The 12,013-nt window shown below is 36.3% G+C and overlaps 1 protein-coding gene across 2 annotated transcripts in view; it reads right to left on the bottom strand.

The window, feature by feature from the left end:
• LOC135076927 (homeotic protein antennapedia-like) overlaps nt 1–12,013 on the bottom strand; it is a 211,692-nt gene that overhangs the window by 103,860 nt on the left and 95,819 nt on the right. The window contains exon 2 of one of the 2 annotated variants that reach the window (XM_063971445.1): nt 11,770–11,804. The exons of the other annotated variant lie outside the window; for it this stretch is intronic. The gene's annotated coding sequence lies outside the window, so the exon portion shown is untranslated. The remainder of the gene's footprint in view (nt 1–11,769; nt 11,805–12,013) is intronic. 2 annotated transcript variants of the gene reach the window in all.

Below are 12,013 nucleotides of genomic sequence, written 5' to 3'. Positions count from 1 at the left end.
ATGGTTGGTAACATTTCCCAAAAAATATTTTTCCCTACTTGATTCCTACATTATAAAAAGTTTTTAGGGAGATTTTCCACACTTCGCAAGCAGATCGTTGTTACTTCTTGGGACTACTACATAGAGTAAGATTTTTTTCACACTAGTAGCGGCGTTGTAACAATAGAAGCTGCAAATGCATCCAATGCAATTATTTCTTTACAGTTCCCCAATGGTTTAATTACGAGTTCCTGATCCTAATGAATCTAAATAATCACTTAGGGTGACCGCTGACCACTCCTCTCCGCACTAGTCGTTAGTGCACAGCGGCGTAAGTGCGCTGTCAAAAATAAACAATTATTTCCCGCGCGGGGCGCCACAAGCAAGCTCGCGAACAGTAGGGTGCTTGGGATGTGGCGGAGACGGGCGAAAAGGGAAAACGGTGGTTGAAAATGTGGGAATTAGCCGATTGGAAATTAGTGTTCATGGATTTTTTTTTCAAGTGTGCTTGCTGATTATTCCTAGAAAAAAGCACTTCAAGTAGAGTTAGCTACTTATTAATTAATTATAACTGGTTTATTTTATTTTTCAAATGATTATTTTCATGTTTATTATAGTATTTTTCAGTGTTTTCAGGATAAAAAATGTGATAAAAAATCTCTCAAAAGTTTAAATTAGTACTAGGATTAATCTGTTTTCTTGTAGGTATTTATTAGACTGAAGACTCGACCCCGTTGGCATTTTCTTATGGGTTTTTTGTCTGATGATGTAGTTTGCCAATTTTTTTTTATCGAGATTTAACGTTAACAGTGCAAGGACTTAAAAATAAAAAAACCAGCTGACACTGACATCGAAGCTTTTGTAAAAATTAATCCCTCTTATTTACAGGATATTCATTTACCTCTATCCTCATCTGGCGCGCGCAGCGGCAGCACCGAACGAATCTGATCACTGACCCATGAAGCAAACAGAAAGGAAATTTTCTTTGGCCAAGGAAAATACGACAATATAAATAACTCCATCGGCCCCTCTCCTACATCACCCTATGACAAAAGAGTTATCGGTGCGTTGAAAACAAAAATGGCGAACTGATTTATGGCTAGCCGTATTAGTGAGAACTTCAGTTACACGGTTCTGCCGAATTAGAGCTTTAGATGTAGGTACATAAGGTACGAGTGAGTTTGGGAGAAAAACTTTTTCAGGCATGTTAGGTCTCAATTAGAGAGAGGTAGAATGAGAGTTGATACAAGTAAGTATTAAAAGGCTTTTAGATAATGTAATGGAAAATGTCATGCTTTATGATGCTTGCAAAAGTTAACAAGTGTATAAGTGAGTACTTAAATTAATTTCAAATACTTACAGTAGATAGAAATAAAATATAGAAAGACTTCATCATCATCATCGTCATCATTGCAGCCGTAGGACGTCCACTGCTGAACATAAACCTCCCCCAATGACTTCCACATTGACCGGTTGGTAGCGGCCTGCATCCAGCGCCTTCCTGCTTGTCTAAGAAAGGGTTACTTTTTCAATTGAGGCATTTAAAGGTATGAGCCTCCATTAATAAAAATCCTCGTACCTACAGTGCGTATTGTCATCCTATATCATTGTACTGTTAACGAGATCATTCAAACGCAAACAAAGATAGAGATTGCTTTGACAAGCTGACTCTACATTGGCTCTACAATGCTATCTAACAGATAGCGCGGACGCTATCAGGCGCATCGCGATAGCATTGTCGACACTATGGTTTTATTGAATACCACCGTGAACTCTATGGACAATGTCGGTAGAAAGAGACCGCAACATTGTTCGGACGTGGAATGGTAAGGTCACCGTTTTGGCCTCGGGATATCAGATTTGTGAGAATAAAAGCGGTTAATACGGCTATGTATAGTTAGTTACAATGTAATGTAAGCTGTCGGTATATTATGTAGCAAGTTCCTGTTTTGGTACTGATAATAATTGCTAAGTATTTTGGATGCAGGCCGCTACCAACCGAGCGATGTGGAAGTCATTGGGGGAGGCCTATGTTCAGCAGTGGACGTCCTGTGGCTGAAATGCTAATGATGATGAAGTATTTAAAACTGTAGGTACTCGATGCTCTGTCAAGTTTTTGCTTTTATAAAAAAAACAGAATAATATTGTTCCGTAAAATTGCTACAATTTAATGTACGAGTATGTAACCTACGAGTACATAATGTTTTTTCATACGAGACTGAAACTTTCTTGTTTATGTAACTTTTTTAGTCCACACCAACCGCAGCGTTTGAAAAACGCATCCAAACATATCACCGCCGCAACACGGAAAAACTAAAATGTCTACCACATAAATTTAGTTCGGCGAAAGCGAAGATTACAAGGTAGCAAGTGAAGCCAAAACTCGATATTGGGTGAATAATCGTCGCCACTACCGGCGTGGTCCCGGCCGGATGCGTCAGATTTATACCCGGGTACCCGGGCACCACCCGGGTAGCGTACCTACCCGGGTAGTCCGGGTAGCGTACCTACCCGGGTAGTCCGGGTACTGGTCGTGCACCATTTACCGGCTACGTCGGGCTCTTCATAAAGCACCCGATATGTCCTCATGACTTGAGGGGTGCGATTTATGGCCTGGAAACGTCATCGGGTCCGTATTTCGGAATAAATCATAGTGTTTGCTTAGTGCACGAGACGTCTATATCGCGGCTTCCCCTGGGACTGGGATAAGTTGCGGCTAAATGCATTGCGGGTTAACCAAACACTTGTCACAGTTAGGAAGAACTGAAATTGTAAATGACGTCATGTTCAAATTAGGAATAACTTAGGCTGATTTTCACTAACTTACTTTAACCGTAACTATAACAATAATAACCGGTGCTTTTTGTAAGGAGTTCAACAGATTTTTGACGTTTATTAAAGTTAAAGTAAGATGTTGCAACTCAACTATGAACATTTGAGTAACTGATTTTCATTTAATTAGTGACTGCAAAACTGACAGTAACTTGCACATATCATGGTCTTACTAACGCAGCACTTAATTATTTTAATGGAAGCCTATTTATTGAATGCCTCGTAAATAAACCCTTAAAAACCACAATAAACCATCAGCATTTCTTTGAATCAACCGAGTTATTGCAAATGTAGCTATTAATTAAGTACCTTTTTATCAATGGAGTTGATCAATGCATCCAATAATAAGTTGTTACATTACTTTATTAAACGCAATTCAGAGTTCAAAAAAACGAAATGCCAAGTGTTGCTTTCTTCGTAATGTATGTAATGAGTGACCACGAGGTTGGTTCAGGGTTGTGAGCAGTTTTGTTTCAAATTAGGCAGTAAAAAGATTAACAACGCAAAAGTAGGTGATCTATCTAATTTCAAACCGCGCATTTTCATCATCATCTACTTATTTTCAAACTATAATTACCGAGCTTTCAGAATTGCTGCAAATAAATACTATTTGAAATCGTGAATATCACAAATGGTTACTATTTCAAGCATATACATTTTATTAATTTATTTATTCCAGCTCATTAGCATCGTTACAGCATCGAGGCGAGGGACTTTTAATTCAACCACCATTATAAATCATGCAAAAACAGTTTTATTTTATCGAATTCAGTGGATGAGCCTACGTCCATACATGATGACTGAAACCATAAGTTCTAGAAAGTATACTGACAACCCTATGGCCACAAACCGCGTTATGGCAAGCTTAAGTACGCATTGTCATTGATAGTATCAAGAAAACCAAAGGTCATGTTTAATTATAAAACTTGTACGCACCTTGTTCTATAAATTATCTAAATAACGTCCCAGATCACTTAAAACGATCGATATTCAAAAAACTTCATTGTATGACGGCATATTTGGCTTCAGTAATAGTGTGCAACATTCTTAATCCTTTTATAGGGTTATAACTCGTGATAACTGCATGATAATGACGTTATCTTATACCACCGATGCATCATAAACTAAATTAACACGTTCATTGTCTTTGAAAATAATGTAGAGTCGTCTTTACTCCAACTATTTTTATCGTTGTTTAAGAAACAAGAAATAAATAAGAGTAATGGACCTATTTTACCACTGCTTGCTGACAACATGGTGTAATCAATAAGTCAAATTACTAGTTAGACTTAATCTAAAACTATCAATTTAAAATCTAATGCAAGAGCAATACTTTTAGTTAAACATCGCTAACATTTGTTAAAATGATAAAAATCATTTTAAATTAATTATAATTTAGCTTTTCATATTCTTCAGTAGCTGTTTGCATGGCATAGATTTATGATTTGCCTGATTACTTATTCAAAAATCTCCGCATATTACAGATTATAAAAGCAATAATCCCAAGAAACTTATACGTATACTGTATTAAGCTTCTCGGCGCAAAATGGCTTACAATTTAAAACCCTCACATACCCCATATCGGCTCAGTCAGCTTCATTAGATATCGCGGGCTCACTGGGCTTTGCGCTATCTTCACAGGAGAGCAGCTCCGGCCCGGACACGCAACACTATACGTGCACACTATACTTATCTACCACGTACACTTGCACACACAATAACGGTCCAGTATCTAGGTGAAACGAGAAAACAAGCGCCAATAAAGAAATATCAACAACTACAATCACTTTGTTATTTTAACTCGATTAATTTTGCAGCAATAAAACAGAATCAACGACTCTCAATCAAAATACAACACAGGTGTTAACAACCAATTTTAAGTGTTCGATACATTCGCCACTTCATAAAAACAAACTATTATTTTTATACCACAATTCACACCTAATATCAATTATCGGCCGGTTTAATTAACACTCTCTCTTTTACGGTTTCGTGATCGACCAATTTTATCGTTGAGATTAATGTTGAAATGATCTGATCTGAACAAGAATGCGACTGGCAGCAGACTGCGGAATCCCCTAATACCTCACAGGTAGGTAAAGCGAGAAACAATGAAAAACAATGTTCGGGCTACAACAAAAGTGCTAAGAATTGGGTCAAGATTGAGAATGAAGGTAGATTTACAACCGCCATTGTCAAATCTTATGCAATTGATAAACAATGAGGATCGGTAGCGAAATGTCAGGTATGTTTATGCGAATTTAAATTTGCGTGACTTTAGCTTTCACTTGTCATTGTTAAGGAATAAAGGTGTTTTAAGTTTAACTGCTTTGTTCCAAGCACAACCTGATGTGCTTTTGTTTTATTTTTTGCACTACTGAAAGTGACAATCGAATTAACGGACATTGTCTCTTATCTAAGTAAGAGCTTTTGTGAGTAAGCTTACTCGAACTTGAGGTTTGTTGGAAGCTAAAATTACTACTAGGAATTGTGTGAGCACATTGAGTTAGTGATATGAAAATGCATTCGTGCAAAATGGACTAGCCATGTTTTATGAAATAAACTTTGAATATAATTTAGGAATGCAAAAGATAATTATTAAAATAGCCGTTGAATAAGTTAGACGATTTATCGAAACAAAATTGATTAAAGTTTGCAGTTAAATTAAAAGAATATTTCAAAAGTGCAATAATCAACAGCGCACTTAAAATCTAAAAAAAGCTTTCTAAGCATAAACAAAACATTTCACCGAGAACCCCTGAACATTAAGGGTAGCGCCATCTATACAAAATTTCACCTAACATTTTGTACGACGCTAACCAACGAACGGTTGTTGTTTCAACCCCTAAAGCACCCCTAAACTCACCCTTGCACGAACCATTTCGCTCGGCGCTTTTAGCGCCATCTCTGGAATGGTGCACGAACCTCCAAAAAAGCTCGTAGTCTCCAAAAGTTCCGTAGCGGCGCCACCGTCACGGAAGCTTTTGAATGAAAATTTTCGTGTGCGCGAAACTCCATTTTTGGGCTTAGAGAATACGGTTGTGATTCGCTCGTCGAGGTGTTATTACCATCGAGTGGAGTATGCAAATTATCGTACCATTACATGGTAATTTATTTGAAACGAATGACCACTTTGTGGTATAGTGCATCGGGTTGAACGTTTGTACGGGACCATGACCTTATACTGCGTCAATTTATGGCTTTTGGCCGTTAAACGGTTTACGTAACTACTCTAACAACTGGTGTCTCGCGTGATACCTTAGCACAGTAACCTCATTTTGCATAGTACTTTCACCTGTTTCGAAAGTTGACTAGTTGCGTCCCTACTAGGCACATTTTAATACCTTTTCGGATGAACCCAACCTTAGCGTGATAGAGATAGCGCTATTTACATGAAACTTCGTAGCGCATCAAATCTCTTTCATATTCAGAGCTTTTTCATTTACACCACCTTATAATTCAACAAGAAGCAATTTTAAATTAAGTAAGTAAATATAGTACTAGCCAAAACTCCTCCTATCTGTACCACATAAACATAAATCTGAGAGCTTTATATTATAATAACACTAAGCTTTGTTAATAACAATTCGTTGATTTCTTCAAATGTAGAGTCAATACAGAATAAGCTTTTACTGCATAGTAGTCACTTAGAAAGTAGCAGAGAAAGTTGGGCAAGATCCTATCACTAAAATCTTAAGTTGGCGTTTTCTTATCAAGCAAATAAATACTCGTAATAATAAGAAACATGACTATTGAACAATCCACATAATATTGCAAAGCATTTTTAATCAAATAAATAAGTGTAATTTTGTCACTTCAGCCCGATTTCTGTGTAGTATATGGAGTCAATTAAGTAATTAATATCCAGTAACAAGAGTGGCATTATTTAGCGGCTTTTATTATTGTTTTGCAGAAAGTGAAATGTAGAGTCCTCTCCACAAAGGTAAAGTCATCAAGTATCTTAGAATTTTCTTGTCCTAAACTTTCACAGATTTTTGATATTTTATATAGGTAACTCTATGACCAGTATCTCAGAATCCTGCATTGCACTGAGAATCCATTAAATATCTCGTGCTATAGTTTTATCCCTTTGATTCATAATGCACTATTTATTCAATAATACAATTTCAAAGCTTACTTACAGCTGAAGAAACGTTCTCAAACATTGTCTCGATTGAAACATTGTATCAATGAAGACATGAGCATCGAGTATTTATGATTAAACAATATGTTTGGGCGGTGATTTATGTAGACAGTGGGAGTAGGTGTACGCCCAGTTTGAAGGAGCAAAGGAACTGCTGGCCATCGCAGATCAAGTTTTAATAATTTTGTATTAAATAGGTATGTCTTTATTATAAGTCGAACTGAGCTGGATATCTGTGACGAAATAATGTTTTAATGATGTTTTCTGCCTGGATTAATGATGAGAGGGCGCCTGATTATACTAAATTGGTCGTAGGTTAAAGTCATTATTGGTTTTTGTACGTTAACTTTTTCAAGTCAATATGAAGCTTTTTTGTAACATTTTAACCAACATTTATTTATTTATTTATTTATTTATTACCATTTATATTTATTTATTAACATGGAACAATAAAGAATTTAATGAATTTGAATTTGAAGAATACTCACTTTTCCTATTACGATTTACCCAGGTTTCAGTTAACTCAGTGCTAATTTGTTTTTGAATCAAAAGGTCACAATACGTGTACAATATTGTGTGAAAGCCAAAGTTCACATTAGTGTGTTGACTTTCCTATCATAAAATGATCAAAACTACAGTAAAATAGACATGTTTATAAATAAACTGGTGCATTATTACAGCTGCGAAAAAAATGTCTATGAAAAAAAAGATGATGCTTACAATGTCACCTACAGCAAAGCAACACTTACGCTAAATATAGGCGCTTACTCGTTAAACGCGCTAAGGTGTGATTTTATCAGCCCCCATATAAGGCACGTAATCATTTTAATTGGAAAAATTATATGAGAATACTATTTGAGTTTTTTGTGAGATTGTATAAGTTACGTGAAGACTCGATAATCGACTCGATTCATTTAAACGTGGTATAATACAATTAACTGCTGGTATAATTGCTTTAATCTTAATGTTTAATCTGGATAATGTTCAGTATGACTTTGGAGAAATGATAACATAGTGATCTTTCTTGTGAAAGACAAGCTTAGGCTTGCAGTTTTGATATGGAAGTTGGATTGTCATTGACACTAGTTTCTTCGGAAACTAATTACTAGGATAAAATGTGTAAGTTTAGTTTATGGTAGATTTTATTACACGCAGTTAAATAAATGTGTAAGTATTAGATTTGGTTATTTTACTTGACTTTGTTAGATTTAACTTTTTTAAGTATGCAAAGTTGTGGAAATCCTTGGGGGAAGCCTTTTTCCAGCAGTGGACGTCATTTGGCTCAAACGATGCAAATAAAAAGCCTGATGAAAACACTGTGTAACAGTTCTAAGGTATAGCGCTAAAAGAATATAATTTTCACGCACAACACCCGTATCAGTTACCGACGACAAACGGAATCACAATAAATCTGGACCGCTGATAGGTGTAATTACAGACAATGCTACAATTTTTTGCATCCAGAAACATTAACAATAGCGCTAGTGTTGTTCCAGTTAGGTGTTACTCGTATAATTATATCGATATTAATTTACGTGTGATGCGGGCGACTGGAGTACTTTACAATAACTGTCAAACGAGACTCCCATGGATTTTATAGGGCAATACTTACAAGCCAATGACTTCACTATTTTGCCAATTCAATTGACAAACTTTTTATCAATTGACAAGGTAAACAAAAATCTTAATTTAAAATTAATTTTCTATGAATTGGGTTTTAAGACCAGAATGAAGTGTGTTTTGTGCTTCATTTGTGAATGGTATGAAATACCCAATTACATAAAGACTTTAATTAAAAAAACATAACAACAGAAACCTAAGACTATTTTCACAAAAACCGGTATAACGTTTAATAACATTTAAAAGTTTGTTCTACAATCACCAATTTTTAACAACAACAATAGCTAGTGTTGTTTCAGTTGGGTGTTACAATAATGGTATCGATAATTTGCGTGCGATGCGGCGAGATACGGGCGTCGGGCGACACGTAAGAGACAGCGCGCGCAATCGCGTCGCGATCGGTGCGCGGGCGCACGTTACCACAATGCTATCGTGGCGCTGCCATCGCGGACCGTCTGCTCGCGCCATTACGACTTCTCCGGTCGACGGGAGCACACCTATTTGTGGTAGATGAGCTATTTTTAGTTCTGCTCTAGGTTTAATTAAGTTTTCCAAGCAAGACGCTAAAATTATAATTTAGTGCTAATATGACTTAGAGAATGTTGATCGAAAATTACAGACTGTATTATCCAATACATTACATCGTAAGACCAGTGAAGAGTCAATAAAACATTTGTTCAATTAATTTGCTCAACATTAGTTACAGCATTGATTTATTGAAGCCTCGTTCAGTAAATTCAACAAACAATGTAATTTTCTATTCAACCTTTCACACTCTATAAAATCACTGACAAAAAACCTAATCAACATATAGATTAGCTGCTATAACTCATCGAAACTTCACCACAATTGAAATCAGTTTTTCACACTGGCGTATTTAAATCGCTGTAAAAATATGCAAACGCCTGGGATAGTGCGCTGAGTGGAATCCTATTCCCATGGCTCATTTTCTACTTAACATTCGTAATTCAAAAGCTATAAAGTGAAGTTAACCGTTTGTTGGGGTACTGTGCAAGATGCGAGATGCAGCGATTTTTATTATGCTCTACATTTCAGGATATTTTTTTCCAAACAAGAGTGGTTTTTCATAAGCAATTTGAACCCGAAATGATTGTGATTATGTTTTTTAATTCAAAATAAACCAAGGTATTATAGTCTGGTATTACAGCTAAACTTGTTTCGCAATACCTATGTATTCAAGTGATACTAAGTAGAAATTCGTTGCCTGCTGCTGTCTTTCCCGAAGAATTTATTCCGGGCCTTTTCAAGGCGAGAGTGAATAGGCACTTACAGGGCAGATATGTACCATCCTAGACTGCATCCCACTTAACATCAGGTGCGATTGTGGTCAAATACCTGCCTTGTTATGCATACAAAAAAAAATACTTTCTTGTATTTAAGACTTTTTTACAAGAAAGTAACGAATTAACATTTCATTATTTCCGATATCATTGTAAAATTGACGTCACGTAACTTTTTGTAAATTAGCTTTTATTTCAAAATGTAAATATCAGTGAAAATGTTCAGTTATTCCCTTTCAAGGAACCATCAAACAGCTTTCCCACAAAAACGACTCCCGCTAAAGGCGTTTGCCCTTGTACACCCGACAGCAAAACTGTCTCTAGGCCGAAGAAGGCAGCAGTTATTAAACGCGGGCGCGTCAATAAAAGTCACTGTTCGGCCATACACATGTCCCTCCCTCGCCAGCAGGTGTACACCATCGGATGTGCTCGTAGGGCTGCTGCGAAAAATATGCGGATCATATTTTTTGGGTATTTTGAACTTTTGAAGATTGCGGTAGTAACTGTAGAGATTTTTCAGCTTCATATTATCTTTTTTTTTCGCTAAGTAATCATTTGTTAAAAATAATTACATTAATCAAAGATGTAGGTTCAGTCTAGTGTTCGGGGTGCGGTTATGTAAGTATTTTAACAAAATTGTTTTCTTAACAAATTGCTAAGCTATCTACTGCTGACTATTTTTTTATAAAACATAATATGAATGGTCATCACACAATGTACGTCTGTGTAAGCTCAAGAGTCAAAATGTTTTTATGAAAAAAATGCCCGACTTTTTTGTTTTCAAGTAAAAACTTCCTGTATAACGCGACCTGAATATTCGAGCTTCGTATAAATCAACCGCGAAAGCTTCACTAAAATACGACTTCGCTTCATACTTTGGTTGAGGAATCATAAAAAGTTCGTCTTGTGCCACCCCTAGCACGAACACGGTGTACTATGTAAATTTCTTACCGACAGATTCTGTTAAGTTTCATACCACATCACCCAGACTGTGACTACTTAAACACAAAACTTCGCTTCCTTTTAATGGTTAAGAATGATTAATTAAAAATACAAGATCAATTCAGTATTCAGCAAAAACTTCACAAGTTCATTGTAGCTGCGCAAAAAAGATTAAATAAATAAAAATGGCTTTTATTTAATTAAACGCGCCTTAAGTAAATAATTACTTTCACAGATGTATAGTTTATCATGTTAAAGTAATCAGATATTAATTAATATAAAGCCCAGGGCGCTTCACGTCCTTCAAAAGGTAGAAAAACTGACACGTTGTTTCTTGTTAATTCTTTTGTATTGGACTTGATTATTTATTAGCTGAATAGAATTAAAATTTGCTTTAGCTTTCATAGAAAAACTTTATCGAGACAAAAAAAACGCCGAGACTCTACTGTATAGTAGCTTTTATATATGTCACCGTAAAATTGTGAATTCTGTCAGATTATAATCTGACGGAGTTAAATTACAATCTAACCTAACCTAACCCACTGTTAGTTTACAATCTAACGCGTTATATTATAAACTGACAGAGTTCACAATTTCACGTTGAATACATAGCTCTATGTCTAAGAAATTGCGTATTTTCAAAACGTATAATCTAAATAGGGATGCTGCCGTCTCAAGACTAAACTTACAGGTCTGTGTAGCTCTTCAAGACAGAACCTTAACAATAATTGAACCGACTAACGCCAATCAAATGCATCCGGTGTTACGCGTTTACGTCAATCCGTCTTCTCGACCGCGGCCGGGTGTTTAACGATGCAACAATTTGCATAGGGGGCCACTGGACCCTACCTATTCTCACGTCTGTCCACAGCTTCCTTTTATAGCACCTTGCGTTTTCACTTGCGCTAAATATTCCAAGTGACATTCTAAACACCTAAATTGTCATCTTACCATAAACAAGCGCGGCTAACGGCAATAACGGTTACCTGAAAAAGGGAAAATTGCAACATTAATCGGCGGTCATGAATAAAAAGAGTGTTAATTGAAAATCGCACATAATCAATTAAGGATTGTGCGCAAAGTGTAAAATCGAGCGGCTCGACCCGCGCGGGCGCTCCGCCCGGCGCAATCTGACATTTATGAGTGCCATAAAAACGCTCAAGCAGTGACTTTTACTACTTGTTTAGTGAACATA

This window comes from Ostrinia nubilalis, chromosome 12 (assembly GCF_963855985.1).
Source record: "Ostrinia nubilalis chromosome 12, ilOstNubi1.1, whole genome shotgun sequence".
NCBI lineage: Eukaryota > Metazoa > Arthropoda > Insecta > Lepidoptera > Crambidae > Ostrinia > Ostrinia nubilalis.
This window is presented reverse-complemented; position numbering and strand designations above follow the sequence as displayed.